This window comes from Ambystoma mexicanum, chromosome 3p (assembly GCF_040938575.1).
Source record: "Ambystoma mexicanum isolate Mex_15411 chromosome 3p, UKY_AmexF1_1, whole genome shotgun sequence".
NCBI classification, from domain to species: Eukaryota; Metazoa; Chordata; class Amphibia; order Caudata; family Ambystomatidae; genus Ambystoma; species Ambystoma mexicanum.
The window spans coordinates 63,779,359-63,803,825 of record NC_090925.1 but is presented as its reverse complement, the minus strand read 5'-3'; positions in this window follow the sequence as shown (position 1 = coordinate 63,803,825).

Genomic DNA, 24,467 nt, shown 5'->3' with positions numbered 1-24,467 from the left:
GCCGGCACATCCCTTCACTCCCTACCAGTGGAATCTACCTAACCAACCATGGAAGGATAACAGTGCAGGAAAATGCAGTCCCTTGGAGACACTGCACCCCGATAAGAAAAGGACCTCACAGGAGGCATGTACAGGATTTACATCTCTCGTGAGGCATACATGTACACATAATCAGAGAAAACATGTGTTTAAAAGTCAGGAAAATGGCAGACATTGAGAGACGTCACAGCTGATGTCAAGTTTTGACCTTCAAGCTCACAATGTTCATAGAATATTGCCAAAATTGGAAAGAATGATTCATCTTTCACAAACGTGTAATGACTATCCCAATTAATGAGCTTCAATCCTGGAGAGGTGTATTTTCAACCAATTAATTTACACAAAGTCAAGTAGAACAAAAAGAGGCAAACAATGGAATTTCAGTTCTGAAACATAGTTTATTGTCCCAAATTCAATTACACGGTTCTCCAAAAATATGTATGGGAACAACCAACACACAACATCATAGCCCTTTCCTTTTTTTTCAGGTAGAAAACCACCTATCTGTGGGGCCCAGTACACCATGACTTTCAAGCTGAGCAGCTCAACTTGGGTGGCTGACACCCATCAGACACTGGGTTTCTTATATCAGGGCACAAAAGAGTTTACATTCCTACTCAGCTCCATTCTCAACCAGTCCTTGCGTTCTCCTCCAAGGTTCTGTACACAACCACCTTTTTCTTCTAGTGTCCTGGTCCTTGTGTAACTCTCAATCTCTCGGAGCTTGAAACAAGCTCCCTCACATTCAATGAGGCAACAATGACTCAAGTCTCCTCCCGCCTCTAAGTCCTGCCTATGGCTGGCCTAGTCTACCAGAATGTTCCTGGACTGACAACACAGTCTCACACTCTCAACCAGTTCCTGCAATACTGGGATTCAATGTACCTCCTTCTCCCCCTCTTGGTTGTAGCCCTCCAACCACCAGTCTTCTACTGTCTCTTCCTCCCTTTCTTCTCTTCCCTACAGACTCTCCTCTTTAATGTATCTCCTCTCACCACCTGCTACAGAATACCTCTCTGCTGCTCCTTTCCAGATAGCATACACTGTCAGCGTGAGCCTCTTGGCTTATATAGAGAATCCCACTCCACCTGGTTGGGACTCTAGGTGAGGATCTGCACCTATGTGAATGTAGACAGGGCTCAGAATAATTGGTTAATGTGACCTGGGTAATGTGTGCTGGAAAGACTATTGTAGCAACTCTGACCATTCTAGATTCCAATTCTCGCTCTGCAACCATCTCTGATGCAGTCTGTACTGAGCTGGAGTCCCCTGCTTCCCCAGGGTGTGCACTGAAAAACAAGAAAACAGCTTTCTTAACCATGAAATCTCATCTTTTCTTTCTACCAATTATGAATTTGTGGAAATGATTTCCATTAAATGAAAATGTATCTATTTATTTGCTGGTAGTTTTGGGTCTGGTTTTTTGCTACTTTAACTCTCTTCAGCTGACCTTGTGTCAATCGGTGGGACTTAACGCTGTGTGTCCCCTGCATGCGAGCAGTGATTCATTGAGGGCCGTACACTTGCCGTGCATCCTCCAGCTTCCGGTGGCACCCAGCCCATGTGTCCACAAAGTTAGGCAGATGACCTGCTCACACCACTCACATCAACGAATTCCTGCAACAAAGTAATGCTATTATTTGTGTGAATGTACTGCTGTCCAGCAGAAAGGTTCAGCTACTTTGAACATATGATTGTTGCAGGCCAACATACAACTATCTATTGAAAGTATTTATGCCTTGACGAGAAAATTGAATACTTGACTGCAGTGATAGCATTCTATAGCCAAAATACCACTGGCCATTTTCTAAGCATAGCCTAAAGTAACATGTTTGCTGTTATGATCAATTTAGGGCACAGACCATCACCCCTGTGCAGTACACAATTAAAGGGCATAGCTACTACAACCCTTTTTAATTGAGACCAAAGAACATAACTCTTTCCCAAGACAACTCACCCTTGCCAGTGCCATGAAAGTGTTCCCGTACCCAAACATTCATGCTATATTTGGGCTTGGCATCACTGTTCTTCTTTTTTGAACCTACAGCAGATTGGGTTTTCAGCAACGGCATTGCGATCAAACAAATTTCATTGCGATCATTTCAAATTGATAATTTATTCGATTGGAGTCTAGTTCTTTGTTCTAACATTTTACACCATCCTTCTTTTAAAGGCATCCTTGAATTCTTTGTTTTTTATAGTGTAAATGATGGGGTTACTCATCGGGATCACCCCGATAAAGATTAAGGAGGATATTTTGCTCTGACTCACTGAGTACATTGAGGCTGGTCGTACATAAACAAAGATGAAAACTCCATAGAAAAGGATCACCGCTGTGAGGTGTGAGGCACAGGTGGAGAAGGCCTTGCTCCTATGTGTATTCTTCTGGATTTTCAGGATGGCTGAGATGATTTTGACGTATGATGACAGTATTAAAACACATGTTGAAAATACCACTATCACACCCAGAATAAAGGTCATTCTTTCAATGGTGACGGTGCTGGTGCAGGAAAGCTTAATCAGAGCGGCAATGTCACAGAAGAAGTGGTCAATTTCAAGGTTGTTGCAAAAAGAGAAGGTAGATATTTGGGTGATGTGCAAAATTGGGTCAATGAGGCCAGCAATCCAAGCAACAGCGGCCATTCGGTAACACACATATTTATTCATGATCCTCGTGTAGTGTAAAGGATTGCAGATAGCCATATATCGATCAAAAGACATGATGGTCAGGATAATAAATTCTATTGTAATCATGGCTGTGAAAAAGTACATCTGAATCAGGCATTCTCGCAGAGTAACATGTGGGTTCCATATAAAAAAACTGCCCATCATTTTGGGGAAAATAACAGAGGTACAAGAAATGTCTGCAAAAGACAGGTTGGTGAGGAAGACGTACATGGGAGTGTGCAGATGAGAGTCACAGTAAATAACTAACATGACGAGAAGATTTGCTGCAATAGTCACCAGATACATCAGGAGAGATCCAACAAGAATGGGCACCCGCAGGTTCGTGATATCAGAAAAACCCACCAGAATGAATTCTGTCGAATATGTCTGATTCCCTTCTCCCATCTCTCCAGATATACTTGTATTCAAATTGTCTTTGTTTAGCTAAAACAAAAAAAAGACAGTTTTAGCAGAACCAGAGCTCTGAAACAAAAATTGTGTTAATGTGTACATTGTGTAATTGTGTTAATGTGCAGCTCCAGTCCTTGTCTGCCCATGCTAGCTGGGAAGCCTGCCACAGTCAACCAGAGGTGACTGATAAGGTAAGTGTGGACTGGGTGTGTATTTCCACCACTACTGTACTCCACTAAAAGCCCCACCACTCTTATTACCCACGAGAACAAAGCCCAAATGTGTTAGTCAGTCATATCTCGCATTTAGCCCATCTGTGTTAGTCATATCTCGCATTTAGCCCATTTGTGTTAGCCATATCTCGCATTTAGCCCATCTGTGTTATTCAGTCATATCTCACATTCAGCCCATCTTTGTTAGTTAGTCATATCTTGCATTTTGCCCATCTCTGTTAGTCATATCTTGCATTGAGCCCATCTGTGTTAGTCGGTCATATCACAAATTCAGGGCATCTGTGTTAGGAAGCAATATCTCGCATTTAACCCACTTGTGCCATTTTGTCAGGGACCAACTCCCAAGTAGGTTGGAGAGCTACTAGGAGTTTGTAGACTCATACTCTCGGAAGGCCCAACACCTTCCACAAAAAGGAATGCAGGCCTAGTCAGACAGAAAGTTCAAACTGTGTTTTATTACAGCCAAACTAACAGGGATCAGTACAAGGATAGAAGAAATCCAAGGACCACTCAACGTCTCCTGGCTCGCATGCCAGTTTTGTATCCTAATTGCATCATAGTGACGCCATAACCTGGGATCTACTCAGAAAAGCTATCACCATCTGGGATTGGCCGTGAGGAGCCTAATAACCTATACATTCCCTTATATGAGTTGTTCTACTGGCCCTCGCATGTTAGGTGGCTGGCCTGGTCCACCCCCAAATTACTATCGCTAAACAATGTTGGAGTGTCAGGGTATTAGCATTGTTTCTTGCCCATTGCTATCCACCCCTAGGATACTGAACTGTGGTTGGCTAGAGCTGATGTCCCCAGGCCTGGGACCTTAAATGATTGTCAGCTCTTTGTGTTCCTTCTCAAGGTAATAAGAATGACTATGTGTCTGCATTTTAACTTGTATGTACCACTATAGTCTATTAGAGTGACCGCTCAGATTGTGCAACACTTGTCTCTTGTTGTAACATTTTTGTTGTAAACTTCTATCTGGCGGCGTGAGACTGACTCTCTTTCCCAGCGTCTGGATTTGATTCATCATCTGAGTCTGCCGGGTTACATGTTTGGAAACCACCTTTTGCTGCTTCTGCAGCTCTGAATTATGAGGAATTATTCATATTTATTGCAGCTGGTGTTACTGTCGTTCAGGGAATGGAATGTCACTCGTATCTAGAGGCCTTGGCAGCTGGCCCTCTCTCACACGTTTGCTCTCTGTTCAGTTTGGATGCAGCTCAGCTCTTGCTGAGGGCTTGTGGACTGCTGTAATTTTCCTAAACCATAATATTGTTTCTATATGTTTATGCTTTTCTATATACACCACATGTTAGTCACACATGGTTCTGTCAGGTCCCATAGGTGCTTCTGCAGTTCCATAAGGTTATTTGCATATAAGCATCTGCATGTTTTGTTCGGGATCTCTTGCGTCTTACGGTTTCTGAGTTGCTGCTTTCCAGCTAATGACAAAATAATAAAGGAAATTACAGTATGTACATGTATCCATCCTCTAACTTATAGAACTGTATGCATGTGTTCTTCATGTATTCGGGTGCGTGCGTGGTTGTGTCCCAATGTGCGGATGGTACGTGGGCTTCCTGTCTAATGCTGCTATGTCGTGGTATCTTTAATGATGTCTGCACATGTTTCCTCTGCACGTTAATCAATACTGTCAATAGAAGTCTCCTTAGTCGCAGCCTGAGGCTCTTCATGCACTCTGGGCAAGGTTTGTACTGCTCCTGTTCTGTAGGGCTGGCTGAGTGGGTACCTCGCGACATACTGATCGACCACCAGAGCACTGGGAATCAGTACGAAATAGTATGGGCGATCACGGTATCTTGTGTTCTTCTTCTGTGTCATGCACCTTATAGGAGGCGGTGGAGGGTGTGAATTTGCCCATCCTTTTTCAAAAGCCGACACGGACAGACTGTGGGGCACAGGGAACACATGACCCAGAGAACAACCCGTGGGGATGGTAATTGCTGCACACCAGAATGTACGGGAAGGGAAGGGATATGGGCCGCAATTTGTCAGAACAGTGAGGGTAGGAAAGGTACTGCCACTATGTAACCCTACTAGAAACTCACCCTTCTGCATGAACCTCTCAAATTCTGAAATAAACACAACCATACCTCCACAGCACAACAACCGCACACACTTTCACATCAAATGTGAGTTTGTTTCCAGGATAGCAATTTCAGTAATCATAGACTGTTAGGGAGATTTCTCACACAAGTGCTAAATTCCCTCTACCTTAGAGCCCTCCAGCTCTTTTGCTTTTGTGTTCTTTGGTTATGGAGTTGAAACAACACCAGAGGCATCATCTTTTTCTGTGCATCACAAAGCACCTTCAGTGCAGTGGCACAGGGATGTCTTTTAGACTTCTCAAGGAATAAATACCTTCTCTGGGACTGACTACTGTCTACTGTTAAATTGACTTTACTAGTCTCTTTAAATTTGCAGACCCATCACACACTATCTTCCTAAAGAGTGCCTAGCATCCTCTGAGTCAAAACACTCATGTAACTATCAATAGTTACCCTTTCCTACTTGAAATGGCTGGTGGCAATGGTTTAGATCAAACTACCATGATTTTTCCCAACCGCTAACAACGGTAGCTAAAAATCGGGTCAGCCATCTTTTTCATATGGCGCCCAAGACCTATCTGTAAAAAGATACTCCAGTCATCTTTTTTCGCCATTTCTTTTAGGAAAGATCCTTCTTGTATTTGTCTCTGCGCGCCAAACCAGGTTTGGTCCCTTTGTTCGGGGGCCTTTGGCGGGCTTCCGTGCTGAAGCCCTCCTCTGGTGCCTGAGTGTCTGGGATGGACAGGATGTGAGGGAGGTGCCCAAAACTCCCTGTACTTGGTCTCCTAGGAGACCTGAATGCACTCTGGCGTGATTGGCCGGCTGGCTGTCCGGCAAGGAAAGCCACCCTGCTGTGTGAGTAACATCCAGGCAGGAATGAATGGATGAAAACTGTTTAAAAGCAGGTCTCTGGGACTTGGAGAGTAGAGTCGGCCACTGGAAAGAAAGAAACGAAGACGAGCAGTAGGAAGAGGACTGCTGCAACTCCTGGATGACTGGTGAAGCTCTGCTGCAGGTCTGAATTGCCTGAAACTCCATCGACAGAGAAGTCCTTCAAGGATAACTTCTTCCCTTGAGTTTGGTGGGAACAACCAACTCACAAGCCAACTGGACACCGTTCCCATCTGGTCGAATATTCTTCAGGGTGCTGTTGAACACCGGATAGCCAGAGGGAAGGAAAACAACTTGTGGACTTTAAGGCACTCACACCTTAAAACAATGTTTTGCCAAGCTTGTGGCCTCATCCCTGGGCAGTGTAGGAACTTCCCGACCTCCTCCTTCTTGTCCCACGACTGAAGCTCAGGAACAGCGAGATCTGCTCAAACTGCCAGGAACAACTGCCTCAGCTACAGCTCTTCTTCATTTACAAGGTACTGTGCAAACGCAGTCTGGAAATCTTTTCGGCCACGGAGAAAGTGTGTGAAACTTTCACGACTTTGAATGCTTGTACTTCCCTAAACATTCGTCAAACCTTTCGCCTAGCCAAATTCTTCTAAAAACCTTGGCAAAGATTTTACCGTTTACTACCAGAACTGTGCTATCCTATACAAAGACTCTGAACCATTGACTTTGCCCCAGGCCTATGAACTGAATTGCTGGTTGTAGTTTACTGAAACCCTCTGCCCTGCCTATGAAAGTATTTGGGCTGTCTATTCTTATAAACTTGTCTTTCTACCCCTTTTTAAAGTATCTGAAGTGCCATTTTGCTCCCACTTCAGGGGAGCTAAACTTGTTCATTTACTTATCGGTTGTGTATTTGTGGTTAATTAGTGTGTGATATTGAGCTGCTCTTGCTAGTGTAATGTTTTCAAACTGACTGTGTAAATAAATGTATATTCTTTTACCAAGAAACCTTGAGTAAAGTGTTTGTTTGAATCACTGAATGGCCTTACCCAAAAAGTCCTCTCCCCTACACATGTTAAAGGCAGAACCCTTGACTGGGTATCTGAACATAACTGCAACATAGGCATTACTGACATCACCCCTCAAACATGGACCGACCACTATCTAATAAACTTCACTGCCACACTTGACCTCCTTAGCCCTAAAACTATCAAAATGGTACCACCACTCCCCACCAGAAGTAAAAAAGACATCACTACAGAAAAACTCATCCCCCTCCTCCTGCCTACCATCAATGGCCTGAAGGACAATACCCACCCAGACACCCTAGTAGACACCTTCAATAAAGCTATGTCTCATGCACTAGATACTATTGCACTTCCAAAACTACGCAAAGCTAAACAAGAAGCCCACCTTAATGCTTGGTTCACCCCCCAGCTTAAGGGCCTCAGAAAGCAGAAACGGAAACTCCAAACTATCTGGCGTAATTCGCCTACCGATGAAACCAAAGCTAATTTAACCCAATTCACCAAATATTACAAGTCAGAAATTATCAATACAAAAAAAAATATATTACAAATGCCAAATCTAATACCAAGGAACTATTTGCCATCCTCCGGGAAAGGGAATCTCCTATCCAACCAACTGACACGGTCCCCAAGGACAAGATATGGTGCACTAATATAAAGAATGCCCTATCGAATAAAATTTCCACCCTCCAACTTAAAATAACTAATAAAAAGGATGCTCTCTCTCCTACTGATCAACAAGCACCGCTAGTAACTGAACCCAATACTATCCCCCCTTTTAGCTTCAAACCCATCTCCATCATCGACACTGAAAAGGTTATCCTCTCACTGAAGCCGTCCAACTGCAAAGGCGACAGTTGCCCCGCTCAAATAATAAAGGACACAGCCAGAGATTTAGCCCCATTCATCTCTAAACTCATTAACTCCTCCTTCAAATCTAACACAGTGCCAGCCAACCTAAAAGAATCCTGGGTCCTCCCCCTTCTTAAAAAACAAACCCTCGATCCATCCATTCTGACCAATTATAGGCCTATCACTTCTGTACCTTTCCTACTAAATATTATCGATAGAGTAGCCTATCTCCAAATTCAAGACTACTTAGAAGCTAACCACCTACTAGGCTCGCGCCAATCGGGCTTCCGCCCGCTCCATAGCACTGAAACAGCCTTGATAGATCTTAAAACTAAAATGGAGGATTTCAAGGGTGGTGGGAAAATAGCGCTGCTACTCCTACTGGACTTGACAGAAGCTTTTGATCTGGTGGATAATGCAGTTTTATGCAACCACCTCAAGCTTGCTGCCAACTTCACAGGAGAAGCTATAGCATGGTTCCAATCCTTTCTAGCCAACCGGACCATGAGAGTGTTTCCACCTTCACTTGTGCCGATCCCATCCAAATTACATGTGGAGTCCCACAGGGTTCCTGTGTCTCACCCACCATGTACAACATTTTCACAAAGCCATTGTTCGACAAGTTGGACAGACTGGGCGTCACCTACACAAATTACGCAGATGACACCCAGATCCTCATACCCCTTTCGGGCAACTATGGAGTGGACCTGGCATTGGTGAATAAAATTTACATCCTCATTCAGGCATGGATGGCCACCCATGGCCTCTGCCTGAACGACAATAAAACTGAAATTCTGCTTCTCGGATCAGACCATAACCTATCTAAACTAACTCCGGACTATGCCACATTTAACATCGATAACAATACTATTAAGGTTATGCGAGAGGTTAAAACCCTAGGTTTTTACCTCGACTCAGCTCTCACCCTTAAAAAGCAAGTGAACTCCCTCGCCTCCACAACCACCTACACGTGTAAACTCATCCATGCTGCCAGACCCTTCCTGTCCTGTGCCAGCTGCCTCACCTTGGCTAATGCCCTTGTCATGCCCAGACTGGACTACTGTAACACCTTATACTCAGGTGCCAATAAGTCGGTCATTGACAAACTCCAGAGATTACAAAATAACGCTCTTAGAGCAGCTTTGAACATCCCACGCAGAGAGCATATCTCCAAACACCGGACCGAGGCCCACTGGCTAAAGATAAAGGACATAATCCTTCTCAAAACCATTTCTCTTACATCCAAATGCCTCAACAATCTAGCACCTCCCTACCTAGCTGAAAGAATCAACTGGAGACCCTCTAACCGACTGACGAGAACGAACTGCAAACACCTTCTTAATTGAAGTCCCTATACTTACCACGGTGGGTGGATCTAGCTTCCCAGTTAGAGCTGCACAATCTTGGAACTTACTCCCACCTGACCTTAGACGTCCTCTACCCTACACTAGATTTAGATCTAACGCTCTCAAATGGCTGCACAACAACGATATGTAATGACATTCACCCTTATCTAGCTGATCACGTTATACATTTGTTAAGACAATATTCTTCTGCGCTCACCCATCTTGCTCCCATAAGTACTATAACACCTGTACCATTTGTTGTAAATTACCACTGTTTTGTAATAGCCTATGCCAGGCACTGTAACTAAGTTTCGAGTCTACTTGTACTGTTGCGTCAATCTGCCTACGGGCTTGGAGCGCACTACCAAATAAATAAACAAACAAACAAAACACTGTTTTTGTTGGTCCTATGTGTAACTTGTTCTACTGCTGACTCAACTGTTGAAATAAGTCTGGCTGCTCAGCCATCGCTACCTCGTTACTGTGTAGTACAGGCTTGTACCAAAGGTGAATTTGTACTGACACTCTCTTGGCCCTCTTCCTGCTCCTACGTGCAAGGCAAAAAACCTCGGGGTCATCTTCGACTCCACACTCTCCTTCTCTCCTCACATTTCTGATGTTTCTAAGAGGTCACAGCTGCACCTCCTCAGAGGTATCCTTCCTTTCCTCTCCTTCCCCCAGAAGCTCACTGTCTCCAGAGCCCTGGTTCTCTTGAAGCTGGACTACTGTAACAGCCTCTATCTAAATCTGCCTGCCTCTACTCTCCGCCCTCTGCAACTCATCCAGAACAGGACTGCAAGACTTGTCCTTGGCCTCAAGCCCAGGGACCGTATCTCTCCAGGACTAAAATCGCTACACTGGCTCCCCGTGGCTGCGAGGATTAAGTTCAAAACCCTCTGCATTGTCCACAAGGCCTTCTGGGGACTGGGGCCAAATTACCTTCAACTCTCCCTTCCTAAATATCTTCCTTCTCGAGCACTTCGCTCTTCCGCCTCCAACTCCCTCAGGGTCAGCCGCTTCGCCAAGCAATGAGTTGGGGGGAGATCTCTCTCCGCAGCAGGGTCTTCCCTCTGGAACAGCCTTCCTGCCTCCCTGAAACTTGAGGAGAACCATCTCCAGTTCCGGAGCACCTCAAAACCTTCCTCTTTGCTTCTGCTTTCTCTCTCCGTCTCCCCTGCTAAATCACTGAAACTGTACTGAATCAGCAACTGGGCCACTCACCAATATAGGTCCTTGGCCCAGCCACTCTCCCCTGCACTGCCTTCCTGGCAACCCCTGCACTGCGGGACTGTCTCTGTATCCCTACAGCCCCCCACCTGTGCCCCACTTGTCTGCACTTATCTTGCACTTGCCACCAGCTGGCCCTTATTATTTATCTTGTTCATTACTAACCCTGTACTGCACTTCCCCTCTCCCTTTCCCCCTTGCACTTTTCCCGTCCCCCCTACCCATGCACTTGCGCAATCTGAATGGCACCTGGCCTAGTAGGATCGTTGTCTGTCTCCCCTTGTTCCCCCCTCCCTGCCTCGTCGCGCCTTGAAACACTTGTGTATAGGCGTGTTACAAATGCCGTATCATATCATATCGGCTTATAAATATGGTGCTATTTGACAAATCTACATAAAAGTTTGCAAAACGATTTCAAATTGAGATATACATGTTTTTGTAAAGTTTGGTGGGATGTTCTCATGAGGGGGCCAAATTAGAGGGGTGTGTCAACATTTTTAGATGACTTTTAACTTTGACGAATGTGGACAAAAGTTTTCAGAAAGATTATAGACCCAACCTTGAATGTCTATGCCTGAATGGATCTTGTGAAGTTGGGGGCTAAGTTATATGACTATTGTATGTACGTGTATTTTGACACTTTTGGAAAAATAAATGTGGTTTGATTTCAAGCAAACTTGTGTAAGAAGCATTGGCAAGGACCTTAAAGCATGGTTTTGCAAATGTGCCCATGTTTTTTTTTTGACAAGTGTCATAATGTATATACAAAACATTGTGATATACATTTGGTCACTGAAGTATAGCCTGTGGCCATGGACAGTGGGCAGATTTTCCGGGTCATAAACTCATGACCTGGACAATCTGGCTACTGTCTATGACCGCAAGGGACAACACATGGGGTTAAAGTTGCCATGTCCACATGGGACCGGCTATGTGGTAAAGTTATTCGAAAGTGGGATAGGTTTGAAAGGGAAAAGAAATGTGCTTGTGATAATATGGTCATAGGGTTCTGTCTTCGTCTTCTGCAGGCTGCCATGGAAAGGGAATGGGGCTCTATACAGAGCCCTGCCTTACCTTTTCATGGTGGCCATCGTTGTTCCTACAACGGGACGCCGGAAATATCAATTGTTTAGTGCCCCAGGTTCCGGTTTGGGAATCAGGGGTGCTAATGGCCTTTATCCCCCATCGCAGGGCCTGGAATGGAGGATAATGGTCCGGAACCCTCAGTACTTATTTATTTATTTATTTATTTATTTATTTATCATGCGCCGAAGCTTGCAGGCATTAGGACGCACACTTCACACTTCACTTCGGCTGATAACTTGGGCTGCTGTGCCGTTATTCCCCGGTTCAGTCCCTGGAACGGGGGATGAATGCCACTTTATTCCCATTAGCATAACACAAAATGCTAATGGAAATGTTGGAAAAACATATTGAGTCTATGTAGTTTACTAGGAAATGTAAAGTAGATGTAGTCTATAAGATTTTTTTTTAGTTCTATTTTTTAACTGAGAAGGGTGGTCCCTAAAGGAACGTTTCTTTTGCTGTATTAAAAAAACGTGTTTGCAGGCGAAGTTAGTACGTAAGGCGGGGAGTGAAATCAGGGAAGACACATCAAGCACTAATATGGAGGGGCAGGTGGACAGGGGAAGATGTTGCGCGTGTCTTACTTCTAAGATAGTGGGCAGTGTTTCTCATGCCCCTTGATTACAGCTTCAACGTATTTCAAAATTGCTCCCCCTGCAGAGTGGTGTGTTGCAGTATATACAGAGGACTGTTGTTTTATATATATGTATAGGCTGTGTGGTTACAATATTGTTTGAGGAAGATGATGTAGATCGCGTAGACCACAAGACCCTCACCTCTCACCTCATCAACACATCCCAATTCTCCAACGAGGCCTCTACATGAATTACCTCTTTTCTAAATGGAAGAGCCATGAAAGTATTTTCCAACCAGGCAAACGCAGCTCCCACAACCATACATTGCGGAGTCCCACAGGAATTCTGCACAGCCCCCGCTCTCTATCTATAATAACGTATTCACTAAACCGCTTTTCGACAAACTGGACTCACTCGGCATAGCCTATACAAACTATGTCGATGATACTCAGGTTCTCCTCCCCCTATCTGATATGATACGATATGAAATGGCATTTGTAATGCGCCTATACACAAGTGTTTCAAGGCGTGAAATATTACGACCAAGATGCGGCTGCACTCCACCTAATTTACAGCACCATCCAAGCATGCATGGCCACAAATGGGCTGTGCCTTAACGGTGACAAAACCGAGATCATCATAATAGGCCCCAAAAAGATCCTAGCGAAACTTGACCAACAATATTGTAACTTCACCATAGACAACTCGATCATCCCTGTCTCACCATATGTCAAGACACTAGGTGTCTACCTTGACTCTAACCTGTCCATGACACGCCAGGTCAGCATCATTGATTCAGCTTCCACCCACACTACGAAGCTCATCAATGAGGTTAAATCCTACCTGTTCAAACAAAACTGCCTTGCTATCGCCAGAGTCACTATCAGAGCGAAATTAGATTACTGCAACGTCCTCCTTGCAGGAACCTATACTAAAAGTCTAAACCATCTGCAGGTTATCCAGAACAATGCTCTTAGAGCTGCTCTCAACTTACCTAAAAGGGATCGTATCACTCAAGCAAGGCGCGACGCGCACTGGCTCGCTGTGAAAGACTGGATCACGTTCAAGACACTCATGCTCACACACAAGTGTCACACACTCAATTCCCCACACTACCTCTCTGACATCATTGCACGAGATGTGTCCACTCGCCCGAAAAGAATCTGTCATGCTAACAAACTCTGCATCCCAACCATAAAAAGGACCTAAGCAGGATGCCTTGGCGCCCCCCATATTGCACCCAAACTCCGGAATGCACTCCCCAACTCACTTAGAGCGGAACCATCCCTCTCAGCATTCAGGCAAGCACTAAAAACCGCCCTATTCAACTAACCTCCAGCTCCTCCTGTCCTATCCCCCTTCCTGGTCTATCTCTCCCTTCTCCACGTCTCTGTAACTAAGTATGTACTGTATGCATTTCCCTAAGTCATGTACTGTGTAACTAAGCTTGAATCTTCTGAAACAGTGCCATGATGCCTAAGGGCTGCTTTGCGCTCTACAAATGTGAATAAAGAAATAAATAATAAATAATAATAACCTATGACATTCAATGAAAAAACTTTGTTAGAGGGACTTTATGGTTAAGTTGCACAAGTAAAAACCTACAGCAGGCCTCAAAAGATTGAGCAGGAGATGAGCTGAGCTGATCCAGCCTGCTCAGGGAGCCAGGCGTTTGAGACAAGGCCCACAGCCAAAGACAAGAGATACAGAGACATTCCAATCCTTAGTCGACAAAGGGAGCAGCTGCAGAAAAGCGGAATACATCCTCATAATTCAGATCGACAGAGCTCAATTTCGTGGTCTCTGGCCACATGATACAGTTGAAACAGACAATGGACAGTGATCAGGGGTGAGAAAGGAGAGCCATTCCCAGGATGCCAGACGCAGGCTGAAACAAATGTGCAACAAAATGTTGCGATGAAGACGGACATAGTCTCATAGGCAAAGGTGGTAAACACAAGTTACAATTCAGACACAGACCCGTCCACAGCACCTTGAAAAGATGCACAATGATCTGAGAACCCTTTCGGGTCCCAAGTCCTGGGGACGTCAGCTCTAGCCAATCACAGTTTAACACTCTAGGAGAGGGTAGCAATGGGTTCTTACCGTTAGCAAAGGTAGACCCACTGCTCTGCAACAATGTAGCAAGATAAATTTTAGGGAAGGGACAGGACGGCCACCTGACATGTAAGAGCCAGCAGAATAACTTGTATATGTACTTATATAGGTTATTATGCTGCTGCAGGCCAATCCCACGTCACAATAGGTTTTTGGGGAACAGCCCAAGTGATGACAGAGCAGTGACATGTTTTCTAGACAAAAGCAGCCTGTGCGTGATTTACTGTGTGACATGCAGGAATCTTTCTGAGTTCTTGTATCGATCCCTGTTGGTTTTGGCTGTAATAACTTGCCGTCTGACTGAATTCTCCATTTATTCTGGGGAGGGAGTTAGGCCCTCTGAGTCTGCGACCACTGTCCCCTTCCTCTTAAAGATTCTGGACAAATCAACTCATAATCACATCCAACTATTTCTTGAGTCCAATCATATCCTCGGTAGAAGACAATCTGGGTTTCGCAAAGGACACGGCATAGAAACTGCCCTCCTTGATTTCAAAAACCAAATCACCTTAATCATCGATAACGGCAGATCTGTCGGCTGCCCTCGATCGCGTAGACCACAAGACCCTCACCTCTCACCTCATCAACACATCCCAATTCTCCAACGAGGCCTCTACATGAATTACCTCTTTTCTAAATGGAAGAGCCATGAAAGTATTTTCCAACCAGGCAAACGCAGCTCCCACAACCATACATTGCGGAGTCCCACAGGAATTCTGCACAGCCCCCGCTCTCTATCTATAACGTATTCACTAAACCGCTCTTCGACAAACTGGACTCACTCGGCATAGCCTATACAAAATATGCCGATGATAGGGGGATGGAAACTATTGAAACTGGAAGGGAAAACAATCGGGGAGGCGGAAGGGGCAGCTAAGGCAATGCAAGGTCTGAAGGGAAGCAGCAAAGCATCACATTGGGTGGAGATAATGAAGGAGGCAGATAGAAGAGAGAAGGATTGAGAGGATAAAAGTTGGAGAGAGAAGACAGAGAATGAAGAGGAATAGGAGCAGGTGCAGTGGGTTAGAGAAGAGAAGATCGAAAGAGATTGCAAGGGAATGAAACAAGTGGAACAGAGCAGCGGGACAGGAGGACAAGGGAATTAGAAGAGCTTGAGAGGCAAAGGGAAATAGCAGAGCAGGAAAAACACACATTGTTTGAGAGGGAACAGAGGAAGCTACAGCTGGACAGACTAGCAAGGGAACGCACATGCATGGAGGAGGATGGGTGAGCAATAAGTGCGGCGAAGACACAAGGAGCAATGGACAGGGGAAACGGCAGACATGAGGAGGACAGGTGAACAGAACCAGATGGCACAAGCTCACGGGGCAGGAGCACAATGGAAGGAGGCAGAACTGGCCTAGAGGCCTGGGGGGAGGAAGCAGATACAACTTGATAGACATTGACCTCAGCTTGAAACCTAATACGGACTTGACATCTAGAAGACTGAGGTTTAGCAGATGACTTTTGCAGTAACATGGGCTCGGGGTCCGACAATGAGGACAGTAACAGCGGGGATGAGAGGGTTGAGCAAAAAAAAAAAAAACAATTACACAACTCAATTCCCGTAACAGCGCCTCGATGCCCACGGGCAGTGTGAGTGCTTTAAAAATGCTAAATAAATAAATAAATAATATCGATCCCAATCAACAGGGACATGGGCTGGCAAGTGGGTGACATGGGAGTACAGGACGCACACAGAAGAAGAAGGAGGGGCAGCTCAGATGAGCAGGGATGGCTGGCGAATTACCCCACTGCATATGTCAATAGACTTAGAGACCTCCCAGGATGAAGGAAGGGGGAAACAGGTTTAGCCTGCTCAAGGGGAAGCTTAACAAGGAGGTATGTCAACAGTGTCCGGGTACCCATAAAAGAACCAATAGATGTATGCGCTGGCATTGAAAGCGAGTGAGGGGACCGACAGGTCCGACTCACTAGAAATACGCCTGAGGAGGAGGGATTCACACAGATGCCCTTATTGAAACCTCATTATATACCATGGAAACATGGAGACAAGGAGAATGTGAAGTGTAGGCTGCCATTGTTGAGTGCAGAAGCTGGTCCATGCATTTATGAGATAGAAAGAATTACTGAAGGAAACAGGTTAGCAATTGGAGACGTAAAAGCACTACTAATGGCGATCCTCGAGAACGCTGCTGATGATGTGTGGAGGGGGCTGGCTTCCCTGTAGTGACAACACAAAACACGTCACACAATGGTTTGCCATTTGCAAACTGCAGAGCTGCCATATGGCAAGCATTAAGGACACAATATCCAGACACCTCGGACATAGGGGCAATTATGTCCTAGAAAACGAGGGAGGATGCAGTATATTCAGAAGATTCAAGAGCTTTGGCTCCTTGACACTCGACAACCATGGGACAAAACAGTAGCCATATTCTATCACATACTAGTGCAGGTGCGGCCGAGCCCGCCCAGAAACATCTTAAGAAGTTGGGGGGAATGGAAGCAAGAGGGTGGCCGAAATACAACTCACAATAGTTCACCATTGTAGGATATAGCAGGAGAAGCTGAAGAAAAAAGCGGAGGGCAGGAAAATAGATGATGCAAAGCTAGTGCAGAAAAAGCTATCAAACTACGCAATGGAAGGGGCGGTATTAACCAGCCCCAACCCACAGGGACTACAGCCGCAGCAACAACCACAGTAGTTTGCACTACCCACGGAGCAGGCTCATGCGGCGGGGGTACAGACAACAATTGTTTCGAGGAGGGGGCCAATCGAGTGGGTGTGGTTTCAGACTGCAGATGCATCATAACCAAGGGAGCTTTCAACAAGTGTTTTGGGGATATGGACAGCAAGTGCAGAAGGGCCCAGGGGATTTTTCAGGGGGTTTCCAATAGCAAGGGAGGGAGCCACCACAGTGTTGGACATGTGGGCAGTTAGGCCACATTTCAAGAGTATGTAGGAGTAGGGGGATGCAGAAGAATTAGGGACCACAGGGCCAGCAGCCCTTCCAACGGGGCCAGGATGACTATTACTCACAACCAACAACAGCAAGGACATTTACAAGGCCCACACCAGCAGATGCCACAAGCACAGTACAAGCATCACAGATGCAAACACAGATACCACAGATACCAGCACCAGTACCACAATATTTACAAGCACCACTTACTCGCAGAAACACGCAGCAATTGTGACAGATACAGAGCAATTATGCAGCGGCACATGTGTAATCCATGGCAACGGTTCCCATTAGATAATTAGGAGGAATTCCCAGGGTGGGGAAAAACCCCTTTACAGGGAATGGAATGTCCTTGTACTTTCAATAGGACAGCCCACAGATGAACTTGATGTTTCCCATCCTGTCAATCACACCTAACCTTGCAGAGGAACCTTGCATTGGGGTGGCGATAGGTGACAAAACCTTTTCCTTTCTTGTTGACACAGGGGCGACTAGGACTTGAATTCGGGAAGGAGCATTTAAGTTGTCAGGCATTGCCATGAACACTCAAGGATTCTCTGGGGCTCAGGAAGTGGTTCCTTTCACAGACCACATTTCACTTTCTATAAATGATCACGATCCATCTCTGCCTAAACTTTACTCTCAACAGACATCTGTAAACATATTGGGACACGACATTATGAGCAGACTGACCAGGACTATTTCATTCACAGACAAGGGAATAGTGTGCTCCATGCCAGGAATACACATGCTCAATATAAGGCAGATTGTTCACGCTTATTGTGGACGAAAGGTACAGAGGGTGGTGTCAGTGGACGCAGAAATGTTCCAGTATGAGACTGACATTGCAATTGCATGGCTTTCAAGCATTGCAGGGAAAAAATGGTTGGTTGCCCTAACGAATACTTATTCAGGCCTGAGTTACCATTGGACGAGGAAGAGGGAACCATAGTGCCAATACAAATAGAGGCAGTGGTGATGAGAGAGGACTGGATAGCAGTACATGGGTTGGATGACACAGGGCAAGCATGGAGAGCAGTGATCAAATTGGCAGAAGGGTACAGGTTCACCACAGTGACAGACAAAGAGGTATTCAGGGAAGAGAGATTAGAAATAGAGATGGTGTTCGATATGAGTGTGACATACTGGCTAAGGATACACTACAGTGAGGTACCACAGAGGATGGCAATGGTGCTGTAACCACCATCCCGATTCTGTGAGAAGGATCTGGCCAAGGTAAACAGCACCCTATGGACAAATAGTCCTTATGATTTTGGGCACATAAAGAGCACAGGGGGACTGTTGATCAAGCAGAAGCCAGGAGCAATCTTACAAAGAGTGAAACACTACCCACTAACCAAAGAGGTGGTTGAAGCCATTTATGAGCCAGTCACAGCATTAATAGAGATTGGCATTCTGGTACTATCAGAATCCACAGGCAGCACCACAGTGTACACAGTGAGGTTGGCAAAGGCCATTCATGGTGTTTCATACAGGATTTAAGGCCCCTTAACCACATTGTTGAAGCAGAGTATCCTCTAGTAGCAAAGCCAGCAACAATGTTCTGCAGCATTCCGACAGAAGCTGCCTGATTCACGGTCATTGACTTGAAGAATGCATTCTTCACGGTACCACTACACCCAGACTCACAAGACTTGACCAGCTTTATGTATAGAAACTAGAAGGGGAAACATACAAGACTTCCTCAAGGGTACTGCAAATCTCCCTCTATCTTCAACAGAGTGACACAGATGGTATTTTGCAACAACAGATGGAGAAAACAGTTTTACAAAACGTAGGCAAAATGTTGATTTACAGACAGAAGATTAGTGTAGACAGGACTCACTGCACGTGTTGACTATACTAGCTGACAAGGGATACAAGGTGGCAAGGCCAAGTTACAAAATTTCAGAAGGAAGTGCTTTACATTGGACAGACAAGCTTACAGCATGGTCAACAGATTACCCCAGAAATAAACAGAGGCAATACTCAAAATACCTACCGTCTGGGTGCACTGAAGGAAGCATAGAAGGGACACAAAACACTGACATGGACCAGAGTGATGACTGATGCATTTGACATGCTGAAAGAAGAAATATGTGCAGCACCAGTGCTAGAGATCCCAGATTATAAAAAAAAATATTTCTTCTCTCACACACTGATGGTGTAGTGATAAAGGCAGTACTGACACAGAAGATGAGCATGGGACACAAACCAATAGCCTACTGCAGTGGGAAACTTTACCCAGTAATAAGAGGACAATATCAGTGCGAACAAGCTTTGGAAGCTGCCGCATTCACAGTAGAGAAGTCAACAGCAATCACCATGGGATGCACTACCATTCTGTATGTGGAACGCGCCATCTTTGCTATACTGCAAAAGCCAAAGAGCACACTGACGTCACAAAGCGCATCAGGGTACGAAGTGTTACTATCAAACGCTCCACTGAAGACAGTGAGATGCAGAGTTGTCAACCCTGCAATTTTCCTAGTAGATGTCCTACAAGACGGTGACTGTGTGCACGACTGTGCAGAAAACATGCAGGCATTCAGTGACACTCGCAAGGTAGATAAGGATGCATTTGAGGGGGGAGACATACTGTACATTGATGGATTGTCAACTATTGACCAGACAGATGGGGTCAGACATACGGGAAGTGCAGTAGTGAGGTTGAAAGAAGATGGGCCAAGTGAGGTAGTGGCAAGTGCGTGATTACCATACCATTATTCAGCACAAGCAGCAGAACTAGTGGCCCTAATACTAACATTAGAGCACACCAGATATAAGAAAGTGACAGTATATTCCGACTCAGCTAACGTGACATTAACAGTACACGCAGGATTGGCACAGTGGATCAGGAGAAGATTCAGAAGTGCAGACACCAGTACAGCATGCACTTTTATAGGGTAAACTGATTGAAGTGATTGATTGCCATGCACGGATAGCCATAGTGAAGTTATAAGGCCACACTAGCGGGGGAAGATCCTATTTCAAGCTGAAAGGAAGCAGTAGACTTTAAAGTGAAATGTGCAGTATATTTTATATTTTGGAGAGCCATTAGAAATGGAGGCGGATGTTACGCTCACCTGGCTCCCAAAGGGGCGTCGGTCGGACCCGGAGTGCTGCGGCCTCCACCCACGTGATGCATAGTGCAGCGACGACTGACTGGATCTGCCCTCCTAATCTTGTCTGCTTGGCCCGTAGAAATATTCTCCTACAAGTGGAGAGATGGATTTAGCCACTTGTGGATTCAAGTGATAGCACCCCCACTGTCCTCCCCACTAATCACCTCTGAAGCGCCCTCTCAGCAATCTCACCTTATATTCTTGAAGGATGAGCCCTCCATCCTGCGAAGCACGCAGGGGCGCGTTGATGACCAGTTACTTCACTGGCCTGAAGATATTGGAAGAGTGTAGACGAATCCTGACTCCAAAAGGTCCTGGCGAAGAGCCGTAAGTATATAGTTTGTAGGAGTTCAAAAATGTCTGGAATTCACTCCTGTCCAATTCCTCTTTTATCTTGCAGCTTTGACCCAATAAAAAGATTGACAGCTGAAAGCGCTCCAGTAAAAGTCTGTGTTACCCAACATTGTCCGGTAAATAATGCCAAGGGTTAAACTTGCTGCTTTCTCTCTTATCTTACAGGTGCGGCATAAGAAGATGTGGCGTGCTGATGAATTATACCTCCGGCGGTAAAATCAGGTAAGCATACGGCGGCTAAAGAGATTGTCTCTGTCTGTTCTCTCTGCTCACCTTGTTGTTTCTTGTCCCCCTTAGGTGCCGGGATTCGGCGATGTAAAGATGGAGACAGCGCCGGATCGAAGAGATGCTGCGTGGAACGGTGAGTATGGCGCGGCGCTGCTGCTGGCGATGCAACGCGTTTAAAACAAAGTCTTTCCTCTGGTTTGAATATGCGATGAATCCGGAATCAGGTAAGAAATCAGGTAATACTTGTGTTTTAATCTTTGCTTCTTTCCTTCTTTCTAGGTGCTCTGGGTTCGAGGCGGGCGTGTCAGAAGGCTGGATGCTGCTGCTGGCTCGGTGAGTGTTACGCTACTGGATGCAGAATAACTCGAAGCGTGTGCTGCTATTCGGCTTGGTTTAAATAGCCTGCAAAGTAGTCCCAGGTAGGTATTCCTCCCCGACCACACCCGAGTAACAAAATAGTCCCTAAGGTAAAGTAGTCCCTTCCAGGCCTCACATGGGCTTGGATCTTCTTGCAGCATGGTCTGCATCAGGTAAAAGTGCACCTAGGAGCCAGGACTGATGTCCCATATGAGCCTGGTGCCATAGGCGCCAGGACTGAACCCAGACAGCCCCTAGCAGGGGTTGCTGGGTTTTCTCAAGGCGACATGATGCCTGCTCCCGGGGCTGATGGACGTGGTCTGGATGCCCGGGGGTATGCATCATGACAGCGGCTTCACATGCTCGAGAGTGCACCAGGAACATGGTACTAAAAGAAGGGTACAATGCACTGCCAGAAGCACAGATTATGGAGCTGCAGGGAACTGCACCTCGGGAGGAAAAGGAATTGTGGGTTAAAAGAGGATGCACAATGTCTCCAACAGATGCCTTATGGCGGCAGAATAACAAAGGGAAAGTGGTCATGCCACTAGCATTATTGAACAATGCACTGACACAAATGCACCATCCACCACAAAATGGAAAGATGTCATTGCTGCCTAGATTGGAGAACCATGGTTCTGTCCTAATTTGGTGGAACACATGGCTGAATGTGTCAGTAATTGCTTGTTGTGTAAACAGTTTACAGCAGAGTTGTGAGAGGAGCCATGCCGTGGCCAGTGGCCCATTACAGCATTTACATGGTGAGTACATTGACATGATCCAAGTGTGTCAAGGGTACTTCTACATGAGAGTCATTGTATGCACATTTTCCATTTGGATGGATGCGGGCCATTGTTCACATGCCGATGCTCTTAGAGCAGCCAAGTTTTTTGGTCAGGGAAGTGTTCCCAAGATGGGGCGTTTGTGAGGTCCTTATGTTTGACAATGGCCCTCACTTTGCAAATGAAATGTTCCAGCACATCACCACGTTGTTGGGCATTCAACAGAAATTTGCCTGTGCGTATCGCCCGTAAGCGAATGGGGTGTGTGAACGCCTGAATGGCCTCCTGATGGAGTTCATAGCCAAAACACAGCAGAGCACAAGGAAAAATTGGCTGCGCTGCCTACCTCTTGCCAGGGACATCATTTGGGGGTCGCCAGAGGTCGCAAGAGTGACCGCTGGCGATTGGCCAGCGACCCCTGTCAATCTCTTGCGACCTCTGGCTGTTGACCAATCAGAGGAGGAGGGGCATGGCCACAGCGTGCTGCAACGCTTGTCCTCCATTTTCATTATTGCACGTGCATGCCGAAACGCGTGCTTCTCCTCTCGTGCTGCTCCTCCAGTTTGTGTGCAGGCAGGCATCCACCACGATCCACCCCCCCACTGAAGAAGGCCAGGCAGGCGCGGCAGGCCAGTAACTACTTCGACGAGGCAGGTGAGTGAGTCGACCGGTAGTCTGTGGTCACCGTCACCGCCGACGGTCACGGCCGCAGCACCAAATTCATGTTTACTAAAGTTACAAATTTGTGCCGCATACGCAGGCTAATGTTCACAATTCTATCTAAGAGTGGGCATGTTGACATTCAAGTTTCACCTAACTGCGGGCATGCTAACATTTAAAATCCTATCCTGATGCGACGCAGGCCAACGTTCAGAACTCTATCCAGGCGTGGGCATGCCAACATTCACAATCCTATCCAGATGCCATGCAGGCCAATGTTAACAATTCTATCTAAGAGTGGGCATGCTAACACTCAAGTTTCACCGAAGTGCGGGCATGCTAACATTTACAATCCTATCTAGATGCGACGCAGGCTAATGTTCACAATTCTATCTAGGTGTGGGCATGTTAACATTCAAGTTTCACCTAAGTGCGGGCATGCTAACATTTAGACCTATATAGATGCAACGCAGGCTAATGTTTACAATTCTAAGTGCGGGCTGCCACTTGCCTTTGTTAGTGGTTCACCTAAGGCCTGTCCCGGCCAGAGTGCAGGGCTGAGTCACATAGCTGTCAGGTCACTGGATTTGTCTGAGTCCAATCAAAGTAATCATCTACCAGCCCACTGTACAGACAGACTAATGTGTTGCAGGCTATGTCCAGCAGCCTGCCTTAGAGTCACATAAATTACCTGCCACTGTAAAAAGCAGTAGGATCTGTCACTGAAATCTGTAGGCGGTAGGACTGCTTAAAAAGCAGTAGCTTACTGTCTAACTCTGTAGGGATGGCAAGTATGTTAGTATATGAATTTGGTGCTGGCACGGCAGCGGCTTAACATTAGGGAAAGTAAGCAAGCCGCTGATGCCGGCAGCACCAAATTCGTTTTTACTAACGTTACATTTTGTCTTTTATAGATCATGTGGGGATTGAAGGCATTTTTATTTCCTGCTGTAAGATAAGTCATCGCTGGTTCCATGTGCCCCCGACCCCAGCCAGTGTGTCCATGTGCCCCTCGTCACTGTGTCCATGTGCCCCTTGCCCCTCGCCACTGTGCTCATGTGCCCTCCTGAACCCAGCGTACAGCAACAGCTTATGCGAATTAAACTGCTTAAATTAACCACAGGCAGATGAAATCCAAGTCATTTGTGGCCTGCAGCCTATACATTTTGCAATGCATTTAACTAGGATTTTACATTGTGATACGACATTATGTAAACTGCTGCTTGCCTGAGCCACACACTCTGCCTGGCCCTGCTGCGGCCTACAGAGCTAGTTCCTAGAGATCCTAAGGCAATGGTGCATAACATGCGTCCCTCTGAGTCACAGAAGGTTAATGATGAATCGATGCCGGGCCTGAAGTCAGTCTCTAGGTCTGTCATGTGCAAAGCCTCTGTGGTCCAGTTTGTCTCTGCATGATGCGTGCACCCCAGAACTCTAAAACTCTATTAAAAATGAATATGGTCTGGTGTTGCACAAATGAATCTTTCTGATATTTTGTTATTATTTTCAGACCTGCATCTTCGTGTGGGAGTTCCTT